Here is a 14990-nt window from a genome sequence, read left to right on the forward strand (position 1 = left end):
ACCCCTAGGGTGTCTCGTGGGCCCCTGGAGAGGTCGTTGGTCCGATGCTCCAGGGCTGGCTTCTCGTGGCTCTGGGGGGCCATTGCAGGGAGTTGGAGGCTTCTGGGTATAGGCGGGGGTACACACCAAGGGCAGTCTGGACTGAGGGGCTCTGGGCCCAACCCTCCCCAGTGGTGAGTCCCACCGTAAGGGCTGACACGCACGTGTTGGGCCACAGCCCGGAGTAGCCCCAACTGTGAGGCTGAGTTCCAGCCTCTGCCTCTCCTGCAGCTGGACTCCAGAACCAGAAGGCACTCGTTCTGCTCCCTCAGCTGTCAGTTTTAGGGTGCAGTGAGTGGAAGGATCATTGGCAGCAGCTGGGCTGGGATGACGGGAGGACAAGGTCAAGGTCACACAAGGCTCTCACTTTCACCCTGTCCCTGCCCTCTCGCCCTGGGCCCTGTGCTGGAGGCCCTGGCCTGGCCTGGCTGCTGGGATCAGTAGCTAGCTGTTTGGTCACTCCAACCAGCTGGCTCTCCTCTGACAAGAGGTGATGGTGGGCAGGCTGCACCCTATTTCTGGGAGCTGGGGGAAAGGCACCGGGGACGCTTCTCGGTCATTTGAGGGACTCACCCACCCCATGGCACCAGCCAGAAACAATATGAACCCCTCAGCGATGGTGCCAGCCTCTGTGGGGACAAGAGAAAGGGGACAGAGCTGAGAAGAGGGGAACTGCAGAGGTGCGAACCCCCAAAAACTCCCTGGTTGTGCTGGACCCAGAACATTCTGGCCTCTTCTTTTCCCTCCCCCATCTCACCTTTTGTCCTCCCTGCCCCCACACACACCCCACTACGCTACAGTCCTAGCCAGGACCCCAGGGTCTGTTGCTCCAGGGTGGGCTCAGCAAATGGACAGAAGAGGTGCTCAGCCTGTCTCCCCTGGGATTCCCCACAGCTGCACACCCCACCCTGTACCCCTTGCGTGCGTCTCCTGCCTTCTCCACCTCCTGGGTGTGCTCTTGGCCCCTGCCTCTGTCAGGAGCTCAGTCCCCACAGCCTGACCCAGGAAAATACACAGGCACTTACTTGTATTGGCCACTGGATCCAACCCGACCTGCTGCCCCATTGGAGTCCCCTCCAGGCAGGACAAAGTACCCCAGGCCTCACACAGATCTCCTCAAGCCACTTAACCTGAGCCTCAAGGCCCCATCACTGTCCAGGCTCCTGAAATCCACACAAGGCCTCAGGCCTGGCCAAGCACAAGCTCCACAGTGGCCATGTCCAGCCACGCCTGGCTCCACCCTCTGTGTCCACCCACGCCTGGGCTCTGCTCTGTGGTCCACCGTGCCCTCTGTGGAAGACCTCATGGTCTTCTGTGGGGGCATGGCCTCTCCTGCTCCCCCTCATGGTCCCCACTGTACCCCCCACCCCCCAGTAAACCCAACTGACCCAGCTTCCAAGGCCCAGCCCAGTGTTCTCTGTCCTTCCCTCCTCCACCCCCTGTCCTAGCCCAAACTGACCTATGCACCCCTGCGCCCAGACCGTCCCTGCCCAGAGTAGGGCTTCCCTGCACCCCGTCAGCCCACCCCGACCTCACCACACTCCTCTCCCCATGGCCTGCAGAGGAGTTCCTGAATTATGGACCATCAAGCCTGAGCACCCCCATAGTCCTGCCATGGCGGCTGCCCCAGACCCCTGCAGACACCCTCAGCCCCTGGAAGTCTCTGTGCCGCATCCTGGCTTCAGAGTTCCCGGGGTGCCCCTCCCTGACTCCTCCTACCTGAGGACCCAGCCTGGTAACTCATGAGGGTGCTGGGTCTGGAGGGTTGAGACAATGGAGGGAGGGCCAGCCACAGATACCCTGGCCTTTCTAGAACCTGCTTCCTTTCCTGGGGGAATTCAGCGTCCTTGTTTTGGCCCTTCACACTTCCCAGTGTCCCTTTCAGCCCAGCACAGGCAGAATTCTCTCAAGCTGTCCCAAGAGGCCCAAATGCTCTCTGAGCGTCCCCCCACCCCACAGCTCCATTCCCGGCACCATCACCCCTTCATAGCCCTGGGATTTCCCTCCTTCAAAAGACACAAATCCCGGTCTCAGAGCTGCAGGACCTGGGGTTATAAGGGACTGTCTCATTTGCTCTTGTACTGAGCCCCCCAAATGGACTCTGAGGGTCACAGGCTCTCCCCACATATGTGGCTGGCCTAGGCACTCTGGATCTCTGAGGGAAGAAGCAGGAAGAAGTGGAGAGAGCGACTGCCTCCCCGACCCCGCTGTCTCTTCCATCCTTACCCAGAAAGGGCTGAAAGAGGGGGCTTCCCTCTTCCCACGCAGAAGATTCTGGCCGAATTGCATCTGTATCTTTGTGAGCACCCCAACTGAGCCTCAGCCCCCGGCACCTCTGAATGACGGCTTCTGGCGGGCAGCTATGCCTCTCGGTGTCCGGCACTGTCCTGGCCATCTCAAGCAGCAGACGTCACCGTGGACGTCGTGGACGTCGCCATGAACCTGCCACCTCACCTTGAAGGAGGCGTCCATCAGCCCACTCTTCCGTTGGAAGTCAGCTGCTTCTGTTTCCTCTTTTCGTTCTCAGGGACCAAAGAGTTTCTCCACAGAACAGCCGAGTAGCCCAAAGTCTTGATTTGTCTATGACTAGAAAAACATGCAGCGTCTCGCTGACCCGTAGCCACTTGTGCCAGGGTGCGCCAATGCAAGCGCGCACGAGCTTTCAGGGCCAACAGCCCTCCGCTCACGGGTGTTTTGCTCATTTCTCACCATTGGTTTCTGTGTCTTACCTAGAGAGCAGAAAAAGGGGGTGCTCTGAAGTCTTGGGGGGCAGCGATGCTCTGGAAAAAAGTCTTACCCAGGGGAAGCTGCTGGCTGAGAATCCCCACCTGCCCCCCAGGGCTATAGGAGCCTTGAGGACCAGTTCCCCCATGAACCCCACTGCTTATAGCAAGAGTGCCAGTGGGGCCCCAAGTAGAACAGGGTAGGTGTGAGGTCTGGGTTCTGCTGCCTCCCAGTCCCTCATTCCTGCTCGTCTCCTCCCCAATCCTGCCCTACCTCAAGGGAGTCCAGTCAAGAGCCTGGTTTGGGGCTTAGCACCCAAAACGTCAGTCACAGGAGGCCAGAGCTGGGCTCGATGGGTGGGGCCCACTGAGGGACACCAGGGGACGTCCTGCCCACCTGGGTGCCACCCCCTTCCCGAGTCCTGAAGAAGCCCTCACCTCCTGCTCTGGCTCTGCGGCTGTACTGTAGCGCTCGCCTCTTAAAAGCCTTTAAAAAGTCTTTATTAAATTTTCATGGGGCCGGGCGGTGGCGCAAGAGGTAAGGTGCCTGCCTTACCTGCGCTAGCCTTGGACAGGACCGCGGTTCGATCCCCTGGCGTCCCATATGGTCCCCCAAGCCAGGAGCGACTTCTGAGCACATAGCCAGGAGTAACCCCTGAGCGTCACCGGGTGTGGCCCAAAAAAAAACCAAAAAAAAAGAAAAAAAAAAAAAAAAAAAAAAAAATTTTCATGGTGCATGGCGCCCTGTTACTCGGCCTCAGTTGTCTTGGTAACTTGGCAAGTGCCATCAGCAAGGGAAGCGTGTGTCACTGAGCACAGACTCTGGGAGTAACGGCTGCCAAGGAGCGACGGCGGCTGCCAACGTGATGGTTTTCCCACAGCAAATGTCTGGGCTGGGCTCCTCCTCCTCATCATCCACAGGGGCCCTCGGGTGAGAGAGAGACCCCCTTTAGCACCGCCTCCCCTCATAGTTCCAGGGGACAGGGAGTACCATCTGAGTGGCTGTAAGCTTATGGGGTGTGAGGTGGGAGTCAGGGAAGTAGGACCCCCCCAATACTTGATCTTTACTTTTTATTTTTAAATCGCTGTGAGGTACAGAATTAAAAAGTCATTGATAGTTGAGTTGGGGTCCTACAATGTTCCCAAATCCATCCCATCACTTTTCCTCCACCGATTTCCCTCCTATTGTCCCTCACCCCCAGTCTCCCAGTCTGCCTCTATGGCAGACACTTCTCTTTCTCCCTCTCTCCTCCCTCTGCCTCCTTCCCTCTCTCTCCCTCCTGTCTCTCTCCCTCCTTCCCCCTCCACTCCTCTTTCCTCTCTTCTCCTCTCCCTCTCTCTCACCCTCTCTCCCTTCGTCCCTCCCCCTTTTATCCTTTTAGACACAATGCTTTGCAATACATATCACTTATACATACATATGCAAGTATCATACATATCTCTTCCCAGTTCCTGTCCAGAGTGACCATTTTCAACTATCACTGTCATAGTGGTACTGTCTCTGTCTTTGTTTGTTTGTTTTTGGGTCACACTCGGCGGCGCTCAGGGGTTACTCCTGACTCTGCACTCAGAAATCGCCCCTGGCAGGCACGGGGGCGGGGGGGGGGGGGGCATATGGGATACCGGGATTCGAACCACCATCCGTCCTGGGTTGGCTGCATGCAAGGCAAATGCTTTACCACTGTGCTATCTCTCTGTCCCCCCTTCTCTGTCTTAAATGCACTTCCCACCCATCATTTCGATTATTTTTGGGTTTTAGTCTCATGGGTTTATACATATATATATATATGTTTATGTACATATATTGCAGACAATATATTGTGTGTGTATATATATATATAGTGTCCCTCTCCCTCTGACTCTCAGCACTATACTCTTCATATCTCTCCAAGTATAAGCAGAGTTCTGACTTTATTTTTCCTGACAACTGTGTAGTATTCCACTGTGTAGATGTACCACAGTTTTTCTATCCACTCCTCTGTTCTCGCCATCCCTGGCCTTCGGGTACTGTTTCCTTTAGGCAGGCTGGGCCCTGGCCCTAGAGTTTAGCTGCCTGTCAGGGCCTCTGGGCCCCTCCAGCTTCCCCTGTGCTTCAGGGCATCACGGCCTGTGGCTCTAGGAGGTGGGTGTGGGAGGTGGGACCCTTTCCTAGAGACCTGGTTGGAGTCCTGCACCCCAGAGGCCTTCCCCACTCTGCCCCTCGGAGAGGGAACCCACAGTCCTTAGGGGTGCTGAGGCAGGCTGGCCTCTGTTCTTGGAACAGCAAGTGCCTGTGTTCTTTCAACATGTGTGTCTTATGTATGAAGCCTCCGGGCTTTATACACCTTTCTGCTCCCCACTTTGGGCCAGCCCCTCAGATCTGAACCCCCGAACCCACAGGCCAGGGCTCTGGAGCGTGGCTGAGCCATCATCTCAGCCCTCTCCCATGCTGGCCTGCATCAGGAACTCCGAAACGCCTGTGTTGGCCACCACCAGACCAGGCACATTTTCAGGTGGGTCCAAGGAGAGGAAGTCACTTCCTGTACCCCCAAAGACAAAAGCGGTCCAAGAGACTCAGCTCGCATGCGTCATCTTGCCTCAATTCGGACCACTTTCCATATGAGAGATGCCTTCCTCCTCCTCCAGCTTTAAATAAAATTGCTGCTTTAAGAAAAGGCTCTGTTTATCTCCCAGCTGTGCCGGCAGCCCGCCTCCACCTCATACGCCCCATCTGAGAGGCACAGCCAAAAGGAGGGTGCACAGACACCCCCCAACTCACCCCATCCCTAGATTCCAGAACCTTGGGCCAACCCAGGGATGATGGAATGATGAGAATCCCAGGCCTGGCTCCGGGGCTCAGCTGCTGTTTATTTGCTTGTTTGTTTTTTCAGCTCCAAGCATGGTCACTTGCCTAGCGGATCACGAAGGATCTTTCCCTGAGGGCCCAGAGATGGGGGTAGGGCACAGACTGAGCTGGATCTACAGGCCCACACCCCACTGAGCCAGCAGCCTTGATGCAGGGAAGGGCAGAGATGGGGGCAAGGCGAGTGTGGAATGGAGCCCAAAGACACAGCAAGGCCAGGTCCCAGGACTCATTTACCCCTACAGGCCTGCTCAGGAAGTGTCTGTACCCCAGAAACCCGACTAAAAAACAGGCAGAGGAAGGAGGTAACCCAATTTTGGGATACACTTTTTTCTTCCAGTTTTTATTGCAACATCCTGATTTACCAAGTTGTTCACAATACGGTCATTTCAGGCTTTACATGTTCCAACATCAGTCCCACCACCAGTGTGACCTTCCCCTCACCAGCGTCCTCAATCTCCCACCACCCCCACCTGCCTCCACACAGGCACAAACTAATTTACTTCATGTTGTCTATTACAACACAAAGACAAATGGAATTATCAAAACTTAGATCAGGGGCCGGGAAGATGGCGCTAGAGCTAAGGTGTTTGCCTTGCAAGCGCTACCATAGGATGGACCGTGGTTCGATCCCCCGGCATCCCATATGGTCCCCCCAAGCCAGGAGCAACTTCTGAGCGCATAGCCAGGAGTAACCCCTGAGCGTCAAATGGGTGCCCCCCCCCCAAAAAAAAACTTAGATCAATGAGGGTCGATTTGAAACGATTATTCTATCTTACCATGGTGTTCCTGAGCTGTTTTGATGCGAGTTGAACCTTCAGTGTTATTGTTTAGGCTCACTGAGGTAGCTCAGTTTTTGTTTTTTATTTATTTTATTGTTTAATATTTATTTATTAAAATAATACAAATATTTTTGTAGTTGGGTTTCAGTCATAAAATAGAACACCCTTGTTGACCAGTGCAGCCAGAATTCTCCCCACCAATGCCCCCATCTCCCTCCTCCCCCACCTGTCTACTTCTCTCACTCACTACCATTGTCATGAGAGTTGAGGCAACCCAGTCTTGCTCTGCATGAGAACTCCTGGCTACCCCCAAAATGGGCCAACCTACATTGGCAGTGCAAAGGATCCATGCCAGTTCGAGGCAGGCTGCTTCCTTCTGAGGGAAACTCCATCTAACACACACGGAGGTCATTGGCACAGTTGCTGATGCAGGCAGAGCTGGTGCAATCAGTCAAAGTCCCATATAGACAGATTAGTTTTTTTGTTTTGCTTTTGTTTTTTGGGGGGCCACACCCGGTAGCACTTGGGTTACTCCTGGCTCTGCTCTCAGAAATCGCTTCTGACAGACTCAGGGGACTAACTATATGGGATGCCGGGAATTGAACTGGGGTCAGTCCCAGGTTGACGGTGTGCAAGGCAAATGCCCTACCACTGTGCTATGATCCCAGCCCCTAGACAGATGAGTCCTTTCTGTCATTCCATCCCGTTCCTGCTCCAGCAATGTGTTTCATTCACTTTATTCTTTGCTCTTGTCATGCCTTTGCAGCTCACAACATCTTTGCCCAGCTCTGAGGATGGTCGCTCAAAGGTCCTGCCTCTAGCTTCCCGCTTCTGCCTCTGACTTTCCTGCCTCACTTCCTCAGAAAGTCTTCCCATCTGACAGCCGACCTGAGATGCCCGCCCCCAGATTCCACAATTGAGGAAATGGTGCAAGTGAGGCCAGGATGTGGCTCAGATCCGGCCTGTGTGAGACCTGGCTTCGAGGCCTAGTACCACAGGGAAAGCAAACAACAGGGCAGAGAGGAAGCTCCTTCCCCATGCCCACGCAGGTGTGGGATCTGGGCCTCCTGGGGCCTGGCTGCAGACACAGTCATTGGCAATGCTGCCCAGGGCGAGCAGGGTGCTGGGGGCTTGAGCCAGCCCCTTGAGAGGGCTCAAGTGTTGTAAATCACCTGAGAAGGCCTCAAGGCTTCTGTTTCCTGAGTGTCACCCCAACTCAGCAAGGCTTACAGATGGGAAAACCCTCAGATTTGCGTGGCCTGGCAACCTAGTGGGAAGTCCCGTTCTGATGGCCAGACACAGCTCCTGAGCATGGCCTATAGAACAGAGAGGATGGATGCTGGCTGAGTGCTGGCTCAGCAGGAGAAACTGAGGTACAGAGCTGTGTCTGAGGACTCAGAAGGCCACTGACCTCATCCAGGACTCCCTGGGTGATGACTTCAAGATGGGACAGTGAAGAGAGGGAAACAACTGCCCAGACACCAGTGGCCAGAAGGTTCCAAGATCCCAATTCCCCCCCCCCGCTGTGTGGCTTGATCAAGACCCCATGCTTGGGGTCACCATGATGTGAGCTCAGTGTGTCTCGGCATCTGGAATAGTCAGTCTGAGCGTGGCCACAGATGGGGTCCTCAGCTCACTCCTGCCAGGCCTGCAGATGCACATCCACGTTCTTGGTAGTCAGCCCCCAATCAGTCTATGGATTATATCTCCATATGCATATTATATATAATAGAATATTCATTTCCTAAGTTAACATTACTATATTTTTTGCTCTATAAGACTCACCTGACCATAAAATGCACATAGTTTTTAGACGAGGAACACAAGAAAAAAAGTTGCAGCAATGAGCAAATAGTCTTCAACGAAAGCTCTCTGTGATGGTGGAAATAGTCTTCAATGAAAGCTCTCTATGTGACGGTGGAAGTGCATTACCCTGATTGCTCCTACCATGGGGACTGTCTGCTCAATAAAGGGGTGCCAAGTGGGTAGTAGATCCTCTTGTCCCCTGCACTTAGGCTTCAGTTCAGCCCCAGACAGTATTTGTTCCATAAGATGCATAGACATTTTCCCCCATATTGGGGGGTGCGTCTTATGGTACGAAAAATACAGTATATTTCCTTTCAAATGAGCATCACGGGCATTTGGGTTCTATCTGCAAGAGCCACTCTCTTGGCAATCCATCTCCTAAGAACCCTGGGTAACAGGAAACCCCAGGGCCTTGGAAAGACACCTGACCATCTCGGCTTCCTGTTATCATGTTTATCATGATGCCACAGACCCACAGAGATGAGCATGTTATCCACATGTGGAAACAGCATAGAAGTACAAGGATGAATCAGTGCCCATCCAGGCAGCTTGAGCTCTCCAGTCAGTCCCCGGAGACAGCAGTTGTTACCAGGTGTCTCCTGCTCTTTGGAAGATGAGCTGCAGGCAGAGAAAGGATCCTGCGGCTCTTGGGTCGCCAGGGAGGAAGGTGGCAGGTCCCAGCACAGCATTTCCAGGACGAAGCTATGGGAGCAGGGCGAAGAATTGGCTCACAGTCAGTGTTTCACTCCCTGACTTAGCTCATGCATTCACCATTGTTGATTTAATATAAAATATAAAGCCTAACGTCCACATGTCTGGGTGAGGTTTTTCTCAGCATGACAGCTCTAGGCCCTTCAGCCAGCAGGTCTGAAGACCTGGAGAAATAGGGGTGGAGAAATAACTCACAAGCAGTCAAAGTTTCATCGGAGTCAGCCAGTTCTATTCCAAGACTATCCGCCATGCGCTTTTCCTCACATGGTTTCTATGCTCAGCTTATTTCAAGCAGCTTCCTCTCTTCTGCTTCTCCCCTGGCTCTCTGTCTCTCTTCTCTTTCCTTTTCCCCCCAGCCAGACCCTTTTCATTATCCTCTAGATCCCACCCACTAGGGTGGGGGGGGTGGCCCTGTAATCCAGGTGTGATTAACATTTCAACAGAAAGCTTAGGGTGTTTGGGGGAATACTTCACAACCATGATTCAGGGGCTGGCCAACAGGGATGAAGAGAGAGGCTGGCCCACATATGGGCCTCCATGTTTGTAAGTCACACAAAGCACTGTAAATGCTCACTTTAGGGCACTGACTGGCCCACATGATTAGCGTGCTTCCAGCTCTCTCTGATTCAAGGGCTGTGGAGACCTTTCAGACCTTCCGTGTGCCTGGAGACATGGTCTGAGAGGCAGGGTGATAGGATAGTGGATAGGGCCCTTCCCTTGCATGTGGTCAACCAGGGTTCAATCTCCAGCATCCTCGATGTCCCCCCCCCCCCCAAGTACCCTCAGGCATGCTTCTTGAGCTCAGCACCAAGATTAAGCCCTGAGCACCACCCAATGTGGTCCAAAGCAGCAAACAAAATGAGATATGACCTGAGTGTGCCTGATAGGTCAAATTCCTAAATTAAAGGGGATGAACCTTTTTGTTTTGTTTGGGTCACACCCAGCAGCACTCAGAAATCGCTCCTGGCAGGCTCAGGGGGGACCATATGGGATGCTGGGAATCAAACCCAGACTGTGTTATCACTCTAGCCCCTTAGGGACAAACATTTTCTTTCTTCTGAGCCAAATCCAGGAGTAACCCCTGAGCGCACCAGGTGTGGTCCCAAAACAAACAAACAAGCAAACATTCACCCTGGCTGGTGAATAGGATGAGTATGAGAAACATGGCAGAGTCTGATGTGAAAGTTAATTTTTGTTTTTCTGATCACAAGCGTGATTAAGACTTCTATGGGGAGGGGAAGGGAAGCTTGGTAGCAGAGGGACCAAACCCAGAGCCTCTCACATAGGAGATGTGTGCGTGACGCCTGCTGGGTTCCTGCCCCACCCTGGATACTCTCTCCTGGTGTGCTGGAAGCCATCCCGGTATCTTTTCTAAGAACCACAGCACATCTCCTTGGCCCATTTTTTTCTACTCATTTTTTTTCTCACTGAGTTGTAGCATCTCTTTGCAGATAAAAAGGATTAGCCTTTTCTCATATTTCTGCAAAATATGTCTTCTCTCTGGGGCCAGGGATATAGTAAAATGAGGAGGGCATGTGCCTTGAAGGTAGCAGTCATGACTTTGATCTCTGGCATTCCTTATGGCCCTATAAACCCCGATGGTGATTCCTGATCTCAGAGCCAGAAATAAACCCTGAGCATCATTGGGTGTGGCCCCAAGCAAGCAAACGTGCTCATTTTGGGCCAGTTTTTGGCAATCAACTACCCCTTTCTCTACCCTCAGCCTTTTTTTTTTTTTTTGGTTTTTGGGCCACACCCAGCGTTGCTCAGGGGTTACTCTTGGCTGTCTGCTCAGAAACAGCTCCTGGCAGGCACGGGGGACCATATGGGACACCGGGATTCGAACCAACCACCTTTGGTCCTGGATCGGCTGCTTGCAAGGCAAACGCCGCTGTGCTATCTCTCCGGGCCCACCCCTAGCCTTTCTAAAGTGCCCACCAGACCACGCCACCCTCCTGCTATATATACAAAATAGGGCCCTGGGCAAATGAGGGATAGTAGTCAGGGCAACTCCTGGACCTGGTTCTATCTCTGGTATCACCTGGACACCCCACCCGGTGGCCCTTGTGGTCCCCAGTCCGAAGTTGCACCCCATACTAAGCCCAGCATTAAACTGTTTGCCCAGTTTTTTGGCCATCAGTGGCCCATCACAGGGCTCCTGAACTTGACCCACTTGACAAACTTGACCCACTTGACAGGCTCCTTCCCCAAAAGATACAAAGCACAATGCCATCATCTCCCTCCAGTTCCAACACCTCACTTTAATTTAGGGCCCAGCTTTCCACTAGCCCCGTGTCATCACAAAGTGACTACATGCATGATGCACAGGGGCTGTGACACCTGGAGAAGCACCCTCCCAGGGGTGGTGGGAGAGGACATTGGGGCTCTTGGCGCCCACAAACCCTAGCACAGGTTGCCCCATGTTTTGAGGATCCCCAAAAGCCCTTCTCCGGTGCCTTCCCCCTTGTTCTTCTTCCCCCACTCACCCTTTCCCCCATGTCTGAGAGCTCCCTGTTCACCTGCCAGAGGACTTCACCTCCTGGCCCCTCCTCTGAAAAGCAGCCAAGGCTTCCCCAGCTGACGAATCCTCCCCTCAGGCCCAGGCAGGCCCGCTAAGTCCCTCTCACCCATGATTCTTGACAGTGAAGCTGAACTTATCCATGTCTGAATCTCATCTGCCAGGGCCCAATAGAAAGGGGTTGTCTGTGTGAATTCATGGAGTGAGCGAGAGAGTGCATGGACAAGCCAGTGACTGGATGAGTGAGTGATGGAATGGATTAGTGAATGAGAGAATGACTGAGTGTTGGAATGAGTGATGGAATGAGTGAGTGTGATGGAATGAATGAGTGATGGAATGAAGTAGTGAATGAGTAAATGACTGAGTGTTGGAATGAGTATGAGTGAGTGATGTAAAGTGAACGAGAGAATGAATTAGTGAATGAGTGAATGAATAAATGATGTGAATGATGGAATGAGTGAGTGATGGAACGAGTAAGTGATGGAATGAATTAGTGAATGAGTGAATGACTGAGTGAGTGATGAATAAGTGACGTTAAGTGAATGAGGGAATGAATGAGTGAGTGAGTGAATAAATGATGGGAATAATGAAATGAGTGATGGAATGAGTGAGTGATGTTAAGTGAATGAGGGAATCAGTGAGTAAATGATGGGAGTGATGGAATGAGCGAGTGAATGACGGAGTGAGCAAGGGAATGGGCGAGTGACAGAACTCGTAAGTGATGGCATGAATGCAAGCATGAGTGAATGAGTGAGTGAGGCATGAAGGCAGCCTCTGATCGCCGAGCTCAGGGCATGAGGAGTGAGGGGTGCACCTCACTTCTTCCTCAGCCTTCTCATCTCTTAGAAAACTGCACACTCGCCTGTTGTACATACAAACGCCCATGGAACACTCTGTAGGGTGCAGGGTTCAGAAATGCAGCAGCCAGTTCCTCCGATGCGTTTGTGTTTGCGTTTGCGGAGGCCTTTCTCACTCTCTCTGAGCAGGAATGAAGACCCTTTCCAGGCAGGGTCTCCCTCGCCAACTCCCTTAGAAACCCCAGGGGACTCTGCCATCAGGATCTTCAGAGGAGGGTCCCCCTGGAACCTGCCTGGTCTGTGGGGGCTGGTGGAATGTACCCCTAGAACAGTTCCTGACCCCAAGCTCCTGTTCTCCATCTGCCCGGCTCTCCTGGCCGACCCTTTTGAAATGTGGTTCTACCCGAAGATAGGTTGGCGTCGCTCCCAGGCTCATGCAGGAGCCCCGATCACAGTGTCTCACACAGCTGTAGGGCCTCCCCCGTTCAACCATGTTTCCTCTAGGTCCCCCAAACCACAGAGCAACACCGGGTCCCTGCCTGGCCCTTGGGGTCCCTCTGGTCTCCCTTGTGAGTGATGTGGTGGGGGGAAGGGACCCCAGAGAGGAATTTTGGGGCAAGCCATGCGGCTCTCTGCTGTCTGCAGAGCTGGCCCATTGACCTCATGCACAAGTCTCCAGCATCTGGTTCAGCACACCATCTAGAATGTTTTGGGGATGAACAGGCAAATGGAGGTCGGGCGAAGGGACGGTGAGTAAATGACTTCCTCCTGCTGGAAACGGACACTCGGGAGCGGACAAAGTCATGTGGGTGAGCCTGGCTGGAAGGAAGTACCTGCGCCCCGAACTTCCCCTCCACACAGTCTGTCCCCATAAATAAATCTGGGCTACTTTTCAGCATCATTGCACGTCCCCTGGAAGGCGGGTCATGTGGCCTGCCGCCTATTAGGGGGCATGCTGAAGCGTGTCATATTGAATTCCACAGCCCACGGAGCCCTCGAACCCCATGCTGCTCTGAGCCCTGCGTGGCTTCAGACACGACGACCATGCATCTTATTTACCGTAATGAAGGCGGTGGATGGGAATCTGCAGGGGGGGTGCCATCCTGAACTCACTTCCTATCTACAGCTGACGGGATGGGGGCACGGAGGAGATTGGAGGGAGCAGAACCATGTGGACCTGGACTGGAGTTGTCAGCAAAGAGATGAGTCTCCGGGTATCGGCGGTGCTCACCTCCCGGCCCTTCCCCACCGCCTCTGCCTTTACTCATACATACACTCACTCATGCACACACATATTTACACATATGTTCCACATGCACGCATACAAACACCTCTGGGCATTTTAAATTTCCAAGAACCGGTCAGCTTTTCTCATTCGTCATCAGTCTCAGCGTGGATCCAGAAACAAGGCTTTGCCTTTATTTGAACCTCTGGTGCGCGAAATAGATGAACTTGAGTGAACTGGGACCCGCAGCAGCTTAGCAACAGCGGAAACAAAGAAGTCGACAGGACAATCCGCAGAGGCCATAGCCCCGGCAGACAGCACCATGGCCTCTCAAGCATTCTCCTTTCCCCAGGCGTATTGAGAAAGGCCACCCAGGCGCTGGGTGGGGGGACCCACCTTTGCCATACTTGTTCTCTCGACTCAGGCCCCAGCTCTCTCTGGGATGGAGAAGTTGAAAAGAAATATCCTGGGCCCGGAGAGATAGCACAGTGGCGTTTGCCTTGCAAGCAGCCGATCCAGGACCAAAGGTGGTTGGTTCGAATCCCGGTGTCCCATCGGTCCCCCGTGCCTGCCAGGAGCTATTTCTGAGCAGGCAGCCAGGAGGAACCCCTGAGCACCGCTGGGTGTGGCCCAAAAACCCAAAAAAAAAAAAAAAAAAAAGAAAAGAAATATCCTCCTTTGGTGAATTTCTGAGAATTCCTTGGGATTCCCTTTCTTGTGTGTAAAAGGTTTCCTTCTCATTATGGTTGAGGTCATTTGTTACAATCATGCTAACTAACATTTAGGACTGATTTACCAAAGTGCCTAAGACTCTCCATTCCTTGTGTCTGCGTCTCCCACCTTTCCCCCTGGCTCTGTTACCTCAGTTCTGTAATGATGGCCAAGGGTTTGGCATCATTCAATACTGGACAGACTCAACCACTGTCCTTGTTTCTCGGTTGCTTCCTGAAAACCCACAGAAACCCAGCATTTTCTTCCACAGAAGAACGCTCCTTTATCTGTGATTTTCTTTCCTTGTTTCAGTTACCTGAAGCCTGTTGGGCAGCCCAACTTCCCCACCCAACCAGTATCTCACTGCTGCATCCATTTGCTATTGTTGAATTAGGAGGAGATTCGATTCCGTGCAGTGCATGTCCCTCCTTCTTGCAGACTGCCCTGCCATCCCACTGCTGAGAGGACGGTTTCATTCTGAGGTGCCTCCTCACTGGCCTGTGCAGGGGGGTCCTGGGCTCCGGCCAATGCTGTGTCCAGAATCACACAAGTCCCGACCCTTGCTCTCAGCAGCAACACACTGCTCCCGGATCTCTGTCCCCCGCTTTCAGGGTCCTCACCAGTCCAGAGTGCCCACGTTCAAGTGAGGAAGGATATTCGTTTGCAAAGGGCCAACAGGGCCAGCCAGGGCCAAGCTGAGCTCAGGGGGACCAGGTATGGGAGGCTTTCTGCCTCAAGGGACAAGGCACCCCAAGAACTTGGGGGAGCTGGCAGGCTCATCCTTGCCAGGGCTACAGCCCTATGAGCAGCTGGCACCTCTTTTTTTTTTTTTGGAA

The sequence above is a fragment of the Suncus etruscus genome, chromosome 5 (assembly GCF_024139225.1).
Source record: "Suncus etruscus isolate mSunEtr1 chromosome 5, mSunEtr1.pri.cur, whole genome shotgun sequence".
Lineage (NCBI taxonomy): Eukaryota > Metazoa > Chordata > Mammalia > Eulipotyphla > Soricidae > Suncus > Suncus etruscus.